General features: G+C 42.1%; 1 protein-coding gene across 1 annotated transcript in view; it reads left to right on the top strand.

The window, feature by feature from the left end:
- Positions 1 to 5,256: 5,256 nt before the first annotated feature.
- The window catches only part of LOC128684827 (uncharacterized), a 30,652-nt gene continuing 19,962 nt past the window's right edge, over positions 5,257 to 15,946 (top strand). The window contains exon 1 of the mRNA XM_053771112.1: positions 5,257 to 5,306. The gene's annotated coding sequence lies outside the window, so the exon portion shown is untranslated. The remainder of the gene's footprint in view (positions 5,307 to 15,946) is intronic.

The following is a 15,946-nucleotide window of genomic DNA, read 5'->3' on the forward strand; positions in this document are numbered from 1 at the left end:
TTAACCTCTCCTTGTAGGACAAATCCCTCAGTTACTTGACTAGCCTTGTTGCATACCGTTGCACTCTCTTTAATATCTTGACGTGTTTTACCAGGTGTGGGTTCCACACTGGTGCTGCATACTCCAATATGGGCTTGACTTACATGGTGTACAGTGTCGTGAATGACTCTTTACTTAGATGTCGAAATGCTATTCTCAGGTTTGCCAAGCGCCCGTGTGCCGCAGCAGTTATTCAGCTGATGTGCGCCTCAGGAAATATGCTCAGTATGAGGCTTTCCCCAAGATTTTTTCCTTGAGTGAGTTTTGCAGCCTCTGACCTCTTAGGTTGTACTCTGTCTGCGGTCTCCTTTGTCCTTCATTAAGCTTCATAACCTTGCACTTGCTGGGGTTAAACTCCAGGAGCCATTTGCCAATAAACTTACAAGTCGCCAGAGAATTCATGCCCCAAGAGAAAAGGAGGCTATTGTTTTGTTTTGATTGAACATAAGAACATAAGAACATAAGAACGAAGGAACACTGCAGAAGGCCTACTGGCCCATGCGAGGCAGGTCCAAGTCCCTACCGGCCTAAGCCAATGCACCCAACCTAGTCAGGTCAGGTCACATTGACTTAAGGGAGGAACACGGCAACCGACCTGTTAGCACAAGCTATCAGGTCTAACTCGCACCCACCCACATCTACTCATGTATTTATCCAACCTATTTTTAAAGCTACACAACGTTCTGGCCTCTATAACGGTACTTGGGAGTTTGTTCCACTCATCCACAACTCTATTACCAAACCAGTACTTTCCTATATCCCTCCTGAATCTGAATTTTTCCAACTTAAAACCATTGCTGCGAGTCCTGTCTAGGCTAGATATTTTCAGCACACTATTTACATCCCCTTTATTTATTCCTGTCTTCCACTTATAAACCTCAATCATATCCCCCCTAATTCTACGTCTTTCTAGAGAGTGCAGTTTCAGGGCCCTTAGTCTATCCTCATAGGGAAGGTTTCTGATACATGGGATCATCTTTGTCATCCTCCTTTGTACATTTTCCAGAGAATTTATATCCATTCTGTAATACGGTGACCAAAACTGTGCAGCATAATCTAAATGAGGCCTAACCAAGGATGTATAGAGTTGAAGAACAACCTGAGGACTCCTATTATTTATGCTTCTTGATATGAAGCCAAGGATTCTATTAGCTTTATTGCGAACACTTATGCACTGTTGTCTTGGTTTCAGATTACTGCTAACCAGAACTCCTAAATCTTTTTCGCAATCCGTAATATTAAGATCTACATTATTTAGTTTATATGTGGCATGGTTATTGTCCTGTCCAACATTTAGAACTTTGCATTTGTCTATATTAAACTGCATCTGCCACTTCTCCGACCACTGCATCAGTCTATTCAAATCTTCCTGGAGTGCTCGAATGTCCTCGTCAGAATGAATTCGACGGCCTATTTTGGTGTCATCGGCAAACTTGCCGATGTCGCTCTTTATGCCCTCATCTATGTCGTTTATGTAGATTGTGAACAGCAGGGGGCCCAACACTGACCCCTGTGGAACACCGCTCGTGACGCTTCCCCACTCTGATTTCTCCCCATTTATGCAAACTCTCTGCTGCCTATTTGTCAACCATGCCTCTATCCAGGAAAAAATTTCTCCTCCTATTCCATGTGCTTTAATTTTCCTCAATAGTCTCTGATGTGGGACCCTGTCAAAAGCCTTACTGAAGTCCATATACACAATATCATATTCATTACCATGATCTACCTCCTCAAATACCTTAGTGAAAAAAATTAATAAATTCGTAAGGCAGGAACGCCCCTTTGTAAAACCATGCTGAGATTCGTTGATTAATTTATGCTTTTCAAGGTGGCTACGAACTGCCTCGGCAATTATTGATTCCATAAATTTTCCCACTATGGAGGTTAGGCTTATTGGTCTATAGTTCGAAGCTAAGGACCTGTCACCTGTTTTGAAAATAGGTATCACATTTGCCATTTTCCACTTATCTGGCACCATGCCAGTTTGTAGTGATATGTTGAAAAGATTAGCCAAAGGTGTGCTAAGCTCCTCTTTACATTCCTTTAGAACCCTTGCATACAGTTCATCAGGGCCTGGGGATTTGTTAGGTTTTAATTTATCTATTTGCCTAAGGACCATGTCACTTGTGACCCTAATAGTGCACAGTTTATTATCGTCCTGTTCTACATAATTTATCATTACTGGAATATCGCTGGTATCCTCCTGTGTAAAAACTGAGAGGAAGTATGTGTTAAAAATTCTACACATTTCCTTATCACTGTCAGTGAGCTGACCCGAGGAACTTTTGAGTGGGCCTATCTTGTCCCTGATCTTACTTCTGTATACCTGAAAGAATCCTTTTGGGTTAGTCTTCGATTCTCTTGCAACTTTAACCTCATAATCTCTTTTTGCTTTTCTAATTCCCTTTTTTATTTCTCTCTTTAACTGAATATATCGATTTCTTAATTGCCCCTCTCCTCTTTTGATTTGCCTATATATGCCTCTCTTTTGACCAATCAGATATTTTAATCTATTGTTCATCCATTTAGGATCATTTTTGTTTGATCTGATTTCCCTATTTGGAACATAATTTGACTGAGCAGCTAGAACTATTGTGATTTATTTTTTTCAGTATAGTGATCACAGTCCTACGTTTCCTTTACGTACCGAGGAACCACACTCAAGCTCACTTTGGTGATTCGTTATGTGAAGGTTTAGAGAATATGGTTGCTCATGTATTTTCTCGTGTGCACTGTACATAATGTAGTGTAGACATTTATCTGCTCTCGTTTTGCAGTGGTTGCAGTGTGTGAGTAGATGGCTTTCTGACCATCTAGTGGACTGAAGCTCAGTGAGCTGGCGGAGGGGGTATCAGATTTCCCAAGAGTGTGCGTGTGTTTTTGGTGGTAGTCACGTCAGTACATGCCTAGGTAAGGCATGCTAGCATAAGGTGTGGGCGGTGAGGGCTTCACCTGTGATGGTGTGTGGACTGTTGGACCAAAGGTAGTGGTACGATGTTGGTGGTGAAGCCTCACCATTTTTGGGTCTTTGAATAGTGATCCTGTGTGTTTTGTGTGTTGTGTTTCTCCAGGACCCACCTGTTTTATTTTTTTTTGATCGCCAAGTGGGGTGAAGGCCTGGGAGGTCCACCTTTTGAGGGGTCTATGGTGATGACTACAGTGTGTTTTTCAATGTCACAGTCCCATTGACTAATTTTATGTGACATACTACCCAGTTTTGAAGTCTGGTAATTTTCCCTCTCGTGTTCTCCAATTTCTCCCAGTGGTATGTGTTGCATAGCCAGTTTTGCTTATTGTATATTGCTGTGAGACACAGGGTTGATATTGTATTTTCTATTTGTATTAATACGTACACTAACTTTTTTGCACTGTTTCTGGAGCTCTTTTTATATATTTTTATGAAGTGCTTATTTCATATGTTCAAGCAGAGTTGTGTGCTAATGAACACGTATGCTGTTTAAAAAGAGAGACTCTCAGTTTGTCATAAGTTTCCTTGTATATATTTATTGTGTAAACTTTTTATATATATATGTACAGAGGTGCCCCAGCCAGCTCTTTAATTTCATGTCATATATAGACAATGCATCAACGTGGGTGTATGGCCAACACTGGGTTGTAATGGTGCTTTTTCCTGTTTGTTTCCGAGTACAGCTATAAAGAATGACTGTGAACTCATCTGGCGTTAAACCTGATTACTTTTACGTCTGTGGATTAGCAGTGCTCATTGTCGCGATAAGCTTTACGTTAATAAATGTTTATTGTGGTTTTCTATGTACAAGTAAATTGCACCAAGACAATACTTGATGCAGTTTTCTTATTTTTAGAGAATTTTGTTTCCCCAGACATAAGGTTAATTTCTTTCTTTTTCCTTGACTAGTTGCACCTGAGTGGGTTCAGTTAGTTGAGTGAGACCGGTGGTCTAGGGAAGGATATATTATACAGTATGCTGCATTTAAAATATTGTAAAAAGATGTTATAAATAAAACTCTATATGTAACATTATTTTCCGGATATTCTGAAACCAGATATTCTGAAGCATGCATAGGCTTCGTTGTGCTCCGTGCGCTTCGTTGTGCTCCGTGTTTTTTCGTGATTTCACGATCTCTCTTACGTGGTAGAACTTTAAAATGTGCCAGCGATCTTATAAGATACATAACCCTAGCGCTTGGAACCAATCTTGGGGAGAAAAAAGTATATGCTGAGTCAAAAAAGGAGAATTAGTGTGCAGTACTTAGCAGAGTATACTACAGGCCTAGCATGCCGTGTGCAAAATAATATTATAATTTTTCTTTGTCAGAGAAAAGAAAGTCTCCCTGATAATATTGTGTATACATAGTGTTATAGTGTATACTACAGTGGCACCATAGTATATAGATAATAAATGCTAAAGTGTAATTTAAAATAGTTGTAACTGTAACTGGAGTGATAGGCTAAAAGAGGCGGGTGCCAGAAGTCGCCAGAAACCTACTACGCAGGTCAGCTGTTTTAATAATCTTCCTGTCCTGCTAGTGTACCTCGCACATAATCTAGTGATACCAGTGGGGAAATTTTTAAAATACCATAAGTTGCAAAATCTTGAGGAAATACGAAACGTGTACAGTTTTGTAGAAATACGATATCAGTGAACTTTTACAGTGTTGTCGTAGCTAATAACCAGTAACAAGATGGTACTTAGTGGGGTGCAGTGACCATCACTGGAATTTTCTTCATTTTTGAAATACTAGACGTATACAGTGGAAATTCATATAACCTGTAGTTAGCAGCGGTCACAATATACACAACGGAAAGCAAATATTACTCCAGTAAAAGCAACTTTCCTCCAGTAATCTTCACCAGCCAACTATAGTGATAACATAGCATTTGTTGTGGTAGAGATGGGAGAAAATCTAGAAAAGCTAAATACAGTGATCTATAAACCTTCAGACTAAATAAGGGTTGAAGTCTCGACCGTTCGTCATTGTAGGAGCTGCCAGCAGTTATCGGTTCTCCAAGCATGCAAGTTATACTTTTGTATTAATCTAATCACATAGTACTCGGTTAAATAAATTTTCCAGTAGTTCCTTCATATGTTAGTCCAAAATCACCGACCAGATATGTTTAAATAAGTGATCTACTGACCAGTTTCGACTGGTTCCGAACCCTTGACCGGTTTCAAACGAATTCGTTGGGTAATAAGGTATCCCCTGACTGACTAGAAACAGACGGGGTGTTAGGCACCCTTATCAAACACCAAAACAGTACCTACTAAAGCAGTAACTACTAGAGCGGTAAGCTTGTCCAAATATACATGTACAATTACAAATACATACTACACAAATAGCCAGACCTTCACTTTAAGGAGGTTATTAGTAGAATATACAAGAGGTTATTATTGGAATACAGTAAATTAACTATTAAAATCACAATATGAAATCCTGTGTAGTCTGCAGCCAAACAAACAAGCAGGCTTCCACATGGATTACATGCAACTTTTGTGGAAATTGGGCTCACGTTCCATGTGCAGATATCCAAGAATTGTCTACAAGAGGTATTAAATCTGGGAAGTGTTTTTGGGTATGCCCAAATGAGATCAATCTGTGGACTAAAATCACATTGGTATTAAAAGAGAATAACATCAAAGTGGCCTTCATAGAAAACCTGAAAACATTCTATAACAGATGGGAAAATGAAAAGTCTTGGCTGGATGGTGCTATCGCCCTTGGTGCAGATGCTGTCCTGGCCGACAATAACTGTATGACTGGAGGTGCTGACCAGGTAGTCAGGAACTGTAAGGCTGGAAGTGCTGTCCTGGTAGACAGTAACTGCATGCATGGAGGAAGGCATATCAGTGCCCTCGAGGGAGACGGGAGGGGTAGTGGGGAAAAAAGTGTAGTCAAGGACAAGATAAAACTAATATTACAAACTAACAATACCACGGGAGATAGCAAACAAGGGGATTCCACTAGAAATAGTGAAGATAAATTACCAGAAATAACTGGTGAGAGCTCAATTGTTAGTACTAGTGAAGATAGAAATGAGACAGGAAAACATGCACCAGCATGGAATACAGAAACATCAGGGAATACAGGCAAACAGAAACTAAGCCTGTGCAAATATTATGCATTTGGTATCTGCAGGCATGGAATATCTAGAAACACAGATGGGACGTGCAACTTTGACCACTCTAGAAAATGCCATGCCCATATGACATCAGGAAAATGCAACCTCCCTTCCTGTAAGCTTTTTCACCTTGAAATGGGTGAAAAAAGATACAAAACATCCAGACCATGGGAAAACCTGGGAAGCCACAGCCACTCAAGAGAGAGGTTTTTAAGTGCTAGGAAGGAAAAAAACTAGCAGGAAATGGCAGAAATCGTACACTAAATGCAATCATTTCTGGAGTGGAATCACAGTCGATGGCCTTCACTCCAAACCAACAGATACAGATATTAGGGCGGGAAAAAAGTCCCCCCCAGTACCACCAATCCAATGACATTCTTCTTTGCAAATATACAGGGTCTAAAGCTAGCAACGAACAACAAAATACCTTTCATCCGTGGACTGCTTGCAGAGGCAAATGCAATGTTCGCGGCTTTCAGAGACCCACATAAAAGATCACTTGGACAACGAAATATGGATCCCAGGTTACAACCTATACAGATGCGACAGAGTGAACAGGCAAAGGGGATGGGATGGTTGGCCTGTATATCGCAGTCATTTGCACAGAACTGCTAAATGCACTGAACAAGCACCTAAAGTCGGTACCTGACCAGCCGGGCTGTGATTCATACACTGGATTGCGTGCAGCCAGTAGTAACAGCCTGGTTAATCAAGCCCTGATCCACCATGAGGCCTTGTCACAGACCGTGCACTGGGGCATTGGCCCCCAGAACTCTCTCCAGGTAAACTCCAGGTAATTATTCCTCGTTAAGCAGTGGCCAGGAAAGAGGAGTGTGAGGAGTGTTTTTAATTTCAGTCAGTGACGCAAAGCTGAGGGAACAAGATGTAGTGGTGTGAGTAGGTGGTTTGGGGAGTTTTTTTTGTCTGTATACTATAGGAAATATTATTTGAGTTTAAGTGCTCTCATGTTTACCTGTAAGGCCCTAGTGTGCAGAGGCCTGTTTAAGTAACAAAAAAAGGCACAATACCGTGACTGGAACGATACACAAATAACCCACACAAAAGAGAGGAGCTTACGACGACGTTTCGGTCCGACTTGGACCATTTACAAAGTCACACTAACGAGAAGTAGAGTAGGATGGGTATATATAGGCAGGAAGTGATAGTGGAAGTAGTAGTAGTAGTGGTAGAAGTAGTAGCGGAGGTGGAAGGAAGTAGTAGTGGGGAAGTAAGGAGGAGGAGGAGCCAGTCAAATACTAAGAGAAGGGGAGCACTGCAAGGGAGCTGGGTGCCCACTGAAGGAGAGCGAGAACACAGAGGTGGGGAGGTTAATAAAATAAATGATGAAGTAACAGAAACAAGGCAGAGGAAAGAAAGACAACCCAGAAGAGAACAAGAGGAAAGGGGAAGAGGGAGAAGAAGAAATAGGAGGAATCAGGTTAAGTCACGGGTGTTCTGAAGTTTGGAGCATTTTAGAATGTAGTGGGAGAGGAAGGCATCTACAGAGACGAAGCCACGACTACGATTCACACAAGGAAAGTTGTGTATAAGGGAGGATTCAACCAGACGGCGACTGTTAAAGTTGGAAGTAGGGAAGACAGTTTTAGCAGAAGACCAGTTAATAGGATGGCTGTGATCTCTGACGTGACAGAAAAGAGCATTGTTAGTGTCGGCAAGCCTAACACTATTTTTGTGCTCCCTAAGTCTGTCAGAAAGAGATCGGCCAGTTTCTCCAAAGTATTGAAGAGGACAGGAGGAGCAAGAAATAGAGTAGACACCAGGAACATCTGCAGTGGGAGGAGATGTATGAACGAGATTAATGCGAAGAGTGTTAGTTTGGCGGAAAGTAAGTTTGATGTCTAAGGAACGGAGAGAGTTGTTGAGATTAGAAAGACCGGAAATGTAGGGTAAGCTTCTCTCTTTTATGTGCGGGTTATTTGTGTGCCTGTTTAAGTTTTGGGAAAGTACTGTATGGTGTGTTTGCCTGCTGGTAGACAGACCGGCAGAAGGGGAGAGTTGTGTTATAAGTAAGTAAGTAAGTTTATTCAGGTATACACAAATACAGTTGCATAGAATTATCATACATAGCAGCATATGTGTAGAGAAACTAGGATAACCCAAAAAAGTCAGACAGAGTGACTTATTTCCATTGGAGCCTCCCTGTTTATATATATGTAGTATATATTTTGTGTCATTCACTAGTAGCAGTGTGCTAGTGAGCTAAAGGTGAATTAGAATAAAGGTGATGTTATAGTAGAGTAGATTATAGGTTGTATATACGTTACTATTAATATATATTTTTGTATAGGCGAGTTTTTGTCCTTCGTTATACAACACTGACTATTTAAATAACAAAAAAGGCACAATACCGTGACTGAAACGATACACAAATAACCCGGACCGAAACGTCGTTGTAAGCTCCTCTCTTTTATGTGCGGGTTATTTGTGTATTGACTATTTAAATTTATACTTCATAATTTGTATGAAGGTACATGCTGGCCCTAGAGTGGTTGCCTTTTCGTAATTTAAATGCCCCTAGACAGCAGGTTGAGCAGCCTTTAGGAGCCAGGACATTTTATTTAAGTTACGCGAGAAAAGTCGTAACATACAAGTACACGATACAACTTATTCAGACTCAGTTGACATACTATAAAGAAAGCCCCTGGTTATGCAGGGCATTTCGGGTAACTTTGGTTATCTTCCAGGATGCAACCCACACCCGTCGGCACACACAGGTACCTACTTGCTGCTAGGTGAACAGGGACAATAGGTGTAAGAAACACACCCAATGCTTCCACCAGTATCGGGGATCGAACCAGATACTTATTGTGTGAGCCGAGTGCCCTACCAACCGAGCTACAGATCACATTTACCCCAGCCCCTCTACTTGAAACACTTTTGCATTTATATCTGCAGAGAAACTGCGACTCGGCTTCAAGAGAAGTAAGAGATAAGGTAAAGCCTCCCGAGAGGGTCAGGAGCTGGAGATCAACAAGTCTCAGAATTCTGCTCTAACTCGACGCATTCAGAAAAGCCTTAACACTTGTTTGTAACTTAACACAGAAAAAGGGCCAGGAGCTGTAGATCAACACTGGAGAGGGCCAGGAGCTGTAGATCAACACTGGAGAGGGGCAGGAGCTGTAGATCAACACTGGAGAGGGCCAGGAGCTGTAGATCAACACTGGAGAGGGCCAGGAGCTGTAGATCAACACTGGAGAGGGGCAGGAGCTGTAGATCAACACTGGAGAGGGCCAGGAGCTGTAGATCAACACTGGAGAGGGGCAGGAGCTGTAGATCAACACTGGAGAGGGGCAGGAGCTGTAGATCAACACTGGAGAGGGGCAGGAACTAGATGTGAGTGCAGTCAAACACTAAAAATATTAATGGAGTAAAAGAAAACCAAAACAGTGCCAAGCAACACTGTGTGCAACATGCCTGTACATGTTTGTTAATACATGCAACATGCCTGTACATGTTTGTTAATACATGCAACATGCCTGTACATGTTTGTTAATACATGCAACATGCCTATACATGTTTGTTAATACAACATGCCTGTACATGTTTGTTAATACATGCAACGTACATGTTTGTTAATACATACAACATGCCTGTACATGTTTGTTAATACATGCAACATGCCTGTACATGTTTGTTAATACATGCAACATGCCTGTACATGTTGCATGTATTAACAAACCTTGAAACACACTAAATATAAAATGCAATTTATATCTAGAAAAAATACTTACATATAATTAAAATCAACAAAAAAAGAACGTATTGTGAAATTGTATTTATATATTTGTGATGGAGTAACCTATCACAAATTTGTCAAACTTAAGAATGTTGTAAAAAATAAAAGTCAGCTTTCACTATTTTTTAGTTTCTGTTTTCAATAATATATTTGGCTATTAATGCTCTACAATCCTGTAAAATAGCTTAGTTAAAACAAAAATAGCAATCTGAGTCTTCTTATAAGATAGATTAACAGTGAAGGTTGAAAGACGATCACAAGACATTCTCAGCCGATCACAAGGCATTATCAGCCGATCACAAGGCATTCTCAGCCGATCACAAGGCATTCTCAGCCGATCACAAGGCATTCTCAGCCGATCACAAGGCATTTTCAGCCGATCACAAGGCATTCTCAGCCGATCACAAGACATTCTCAGCCGATCACAAGACATTCTCAGCCGATCACAATGCATTCTCAGCCGATCACAAGACATTCTCAGCCGATCACAAGACATTCTCAGCCGATCACAATGCATTCTCAGCCGATCACAAGACATTCTCAGCCGATCACAAGACATTCTCAGCCGATCACAAGACATTCTCAGCCGATCACAAGACATTCTCAGCCGATCACAAGACATTCTCAGCCGATCACAAGACATTCTCAGCCGATCACAAGACATTCTCAAGTTACTGTGGGAAACATTTTCACAAATTTTAAATCGCAGAATAATGACAGTCGCAACAAGTATGAAAGAAACTGTGGAAGAAATCTGTGGTGAAGGAGAATGATGTTCGTCTTGGTTCTGTGGTGGACGTGACGGTGGTGACGGCAAACACGACATTACACTAAAAGCCCAGAGTGAACGTTGATTTCCACATCCAGTACAGTCGCCCAAAAAAAAGTGTCGGTATTTTTTTTTTAAGCTTATCCCGGACTTTGGCTAAATTAATAATTACCCCGGCAAAGCAGGCGATCACGTGACCTTAGTGCCTGATGTGACGATTGCAACACGAAAGGTCTAGACTCTAGAGTTATCATTTAACTCTCTCTCTCTCTCTCTCTCTCTCTCTCTCTCTCTCTCTCTCTCTCTCTCTCTCTCTCTCTATATATATATATATATATATATATATATATATATATATATATATATATATATATATATATATATATATATATATCGAACATGACTCGCCGAACGGAGGGATCGAACTAGTGGCAAACCAGCTCTAAAACTGACAGCTCTGGAGTTTACCTGGAGAGAGTTCCAGGGGTCAACGCCCCCGCGGCCCGGTCTGTGACCAGGCCTCCTGGTGAATCAGAGCCTGATCAACCAGGCTGTTACTGCTGGCTGCACGCAATCCAACGTACGAGCCACAGTCCGGCTGGTCAAGTACCGACTTTAGGTGTTTGTCCAGTGCCAGCTTGAAGACTGCCAGGGGTCTATTGGTAATCCCCCTTATGTATGCTGGGAGGCAGTTGAACAGTCTCGGGCCCCTGACACTTATTGTATTGTCTCTTAACGTGCTAGTGACACCCCTGCTTTTCATTGGGGGGATGTTGCATCGTCTGCCGAGTCTTTTGCTTTCGTTGTGAGTGATTTTCGTGTGCAAGTTCGGTACTAGTCCCTCTAGGATTTTCCAGGTGTATATAATCATGTATCTCTCCCGCCTGCATTCCAGGGAGTACAGGGTCAGGAAATTCAAGCGCTCCCAGTAATTGAGGTGCTTTATCTCCGTTATGTGCGCTGTGAAGGTTCTCTGTACATTTTCTAGGTCAGCAATTTCACCTGCCTTGAAAGGTGCTGTTAGTGTGCAGCAATATTCCAGCCTAGATAGAACAAGCGACCTGAAGAGTGTTATCATGGGCTTGGCCTCCCTAGTTTTGAAGGTTCTCATTATCCATCCTGTCATTTTTCTAGCAGATGCGATTGATACAATGTTATGGTCCTTGAAGGTGAGATCCTCCGACATGATCACTCCCAGGTCTTTGACGTTGGTGTTTTGCTCTATTTTGTGGAAGGAATTTGTTTTGTACTCTGATGAAGTTTTAATTTCCTCATGTTTACCATATCGGAGTAATTGAAATTTCTCATCGTTAAACTTCATATTGTTTTCTGCAGCCCACTGAAAGATTTGGTTGATGTCTGACTGGAGCGTTGCAGTGTCTGCAATGGAAGACACTGTCATGCAGATTCGGGTGTCATCTGCAAAGGATGACACGGTGCTGTGGCTGACATCCTTGTCTATGTCAGATATGAGGATGAGAAACAAGATGGGAGCGAGTACTGTGCCTTGTGGAACAGCTTTTCACCGTAGCCGCCTCGGACTTTACTCTGTTGACTACTACTCTTTGTGTTCTGTTTGTGAGGAAATTATAGATCCATCTACCAACTTTTCCTGTTATTCCTTTAGCACGCATTTTGTGCGCTATTACACCATGGTCACACTTGTCGAAGGCTTTTGCAAAATCTGTATATATTACATCTGCATTCTTTTTGTCTTCTAGTGCATCTAGGACCTTGTCGTAGTGATCCAGTAGCTGAGACAGACAGGAGCGACCTGCTCTAAACCCACGTTGCCCTGGATTGTGTAATTGATGGGTATCTAGATGGGTGGCGATCTTGCTTCTTAGGACCCTTTCAAAGATTTTTATGATATGGGATGTTAGTGCTATCGGTCTGTAGTTCTTTGCTATTGCTTTACTGCCCCCTTTGTGGAGTGGGGCTATGTCTGTTGTTTTTAGTAACTGTGGGACGACCCCCGTGTCCATGCTCCCTTTCCATAGGATGATAAAAGCTCGTGATAGGGGCTTCTTGCAGTTCTTGATGAACACGGAGTTCCATGAGTCTGGCCCTGGGGCAGAGTGCATGGGCATGTCATTTATCGCCTGTTCGAAGTCATTTGGTGTCAGGATAATATCAGATAGGCTTGTGTTAACCAAATTCTGTGGCTCTCTCATAAAAAATTCATTTTGATCTTCGACTCTCAGTCTGGTTATCGGCTTGCTAAAAACTGAGTCATATTGGGACTTGAGTAGCTCACTCATTTCCTTGCTGTCATCTGTGTAGGGCCCATCTTGTTTACTTAAGTAGAGGCCCAATACTGGATGTTGTTCTCGACTTTGATTTGGCATAAGAAAAGAAATACTTTGGGTTTCTTTCGATTTCATTTATGGCTTTTAGTTCTTCCCGCAATTCCTGACTCCTTTAAGATTCCTTTAGCTTAAGTTCGATGTTTGCTATTTCTCTGACCAGTGACTCCCTACGCATTTCAGATATATTGGCCTCTTTTAGCCGCTCTGTTATTCTTTTCCGTCGCCTGTAAAGGGAGCGCCTGTCTCTTTCTATTTTACATCTACTCTTCCCTTTTCTTAAAGGAATAAGCCTTGAGCATACATCGAGTGCCACCGAGTTAATCTGTCCTAGGCATAAGTTGGGGTCTGTGTTGCTTAGTCTATCTTCCCAGCTTATATCGTCTAGGATTTGATTTACTTGGTCCCACTTTATGTTCTTGTTATTGAAGTTGAATTTGGTGAAGGCTCCCTCGTGACTAATCTCATTTTGTCTGTCTGGGGCTCCGCGCATACATGTCTGAACCTCGATTATGTTGTGATCTGAGTATATTGTTTTTGATATGGTGACATTTCGTATCAGATCATCATTGTTAGTGAAGATGAAGTCTAGTGTATTCTCCAGTCTAGTAGGCTCTGTTATTTGCTGGTTTAAATTGAATTTTGTGCAGAGATTTAAAAGCTCGTCTGTGTGTGTGAGTTCTCGTCAGAGCTGCCTCCTGGTGTTATCACTACAACAGCATTATTTGCTATATTCCTCCATTTTAGGTGCCTCAAGTTGAAATCCCCCAGGAGCAAGATGTTTGGGGCAGGAGCTGGCAGATTTTCCAGACAGTGGTCAATTTTTGACAGCTGTTCCTGGAATTGCTGGGACATTGCATCTGGAGGCTTGTAGACTACCACAATGACTAGGTTTTGGCTCTCGATCTTTACTGCTAAAACTTCCACTACATCATATGAGGCATTAAGCAGTTCTGTGCAAACAAGTGACTCTGCGATATACAGACCAACCCTTCCCCCCCCTTTTGCCTGTTCACTCTGTCACATCTGTATAGGTTGTAACCTGGGATCCATATTCCGTTGTCCAAGTGATCCTTTATGTGGATCTCTGTGAAAGCCGCAAATATTGCATTTGCCTCGGCAAGTAGTCCACGGATGAAAGGTATTTTGTTGTTCGTTGCTGGCTTTAGACCCTGTATATTTGCAAAGAAGAATGTCATCAGCCTGATGGTATTGGTGGTACTGGGGGAGACTTTTTTTCCGGCACTAGTATCTGTATCTGTTGGTTTGGAGTGGAGGCCATCGACTATGGTTCCACTCAAGAAATGACTGGATTTGGCGTACGATTTCCACCATTTCCTGCCAGTTTTTTTTTCCTTCCTGGCACTAAAAAATCTCTCCCTCTTGAGTGGCTATGGCTACCCAGGTTTTCCCATGGCCTGGATGTTTTGTATCTTTTTGTCCCCTTTAGATGGTGTGCCTGGCAATTTAAGTTATAGCAGTCTTTCCTGTACTGAAGAGGGACACATTTCAGGGTGAAAAAGCTTACAGGAAGTGAGTTTGCATTTTCCTGTTGTCATATGGGCACGGCATTTTCTAGGGTGGTCATAGTTGCACGTCGCATCTGTTTTTCCAGATTTCCCATGCCTGTAGATACCAAGTGTATAGCATGTGCACAGGCTTGGTTTCCGTTTGTCTTGGGTTTCTGTGACTGTATTCCCTGTTGGTGCACGTTTACCTGTCTCATTCCTATCCTCACTAGTACTAACAGTGGAGCTCTCACCAGTTGTTTCTGGTAATATATCCTCACTATTGCTAGTGGAGTCCCCTTGTTTGCTATCTCCTTTGGTATTACTAGTTTGTAATATTGGTTTTATCTTGTCCTTGACTATACTTGTGTCCCCACTACAGCTCCTGTCTCCCTCGAGGTCATTTATATGCATTCCCTCATGCGTACATTTACTGACTACCTGGACAGCACCTCCATCCTCACCATTTCTGTCTCCCAGGACAGCACCTCCATCCTCACCATTACTGTCTCCCAGGACAGCACCTCCATCCTCACCATTACTATCTCCCAGGACAGCACCTCCAGCTTCACCGTTACTGTCACCCAGGACAGCACCTCCATCCTCACTATTACTGTCTCCCAGGACAGCACCTCCATCCTCACCATTACTGTCTCCCAGGACAGCACCTCCAGCTTCACCATTACTGTCACCCAGGACAACACCTCCATCCTCACCATTTCTGTCTCCCAGGACAGCACCTCCATCCTCACCATTAGTCTCCCAGGACAGCACCTCCATCCTCACCATTACTGTCTCCCAGGACAGCACTTCCAGCTTTACCATTACTGTCACCCAGGACAGCACCTCCAGCTTTACCATTACTGTCACCCAGGACAGCACCTCCAGCCTTACAGTTTCTGACTACATGGCCAGCATCAAGGGCGATACCATCCAGCCTAGATTTTTTATTTTCCCATCTGTTATAGAGTGCTTCCAGGTTTTCTATGAAGGCTGCTTTGATGTTATCCTCTTTTAATACCAATGTGATTTTAATCCACAGATTTCTCTCATTTGGGCATACCCAAAAACACTTCCCTGATTTAATACTGCTTGTAGATAGTTCTTGGTTATCTGCACAAGGGGCGTGACACCAATTTTCACACAAAATGGCAAGTTATCCATGCGGAAGCTCGTTTGTTTGATTGACTGCAGACTACACAGAGCTTCATAATGTGATTTGAATGGTGGATTTACTATAGTTCTACTAGTAACCCCTTGAATATTCTACTAATAACCTCCTTAAAGTGAAGATCTGGCTTTTTGTATTTCTATTTCTAACTGTACTTGTATATTAGGACAGCTTATCGGTGTACGTTCCTGTTTCATATTTATTGTTTGTGTTTGATAAGGGTGCCTAAAACCCTGTCTGTTTACAGTCTGCTTTATTGTCCAACGAATCCGTTTGAAACCGGTCAAGGGTTCGTAA

Source organism: Cherax quadricarinatus, chromosome 5 (genome assembly GCF_038502225.1).
Source record: "Cherax quadricarinatus isolate ZL_2023a chromosome 5, ASM3850222v1, whole genome shotgun sequence".
NCBI classification, from domain to species: Eukaryota; Metazoa; Arthropoda; class Malacostraca; order Decapoda; family Parastacidae; genus Cherax; species Cherax quadricarinatus.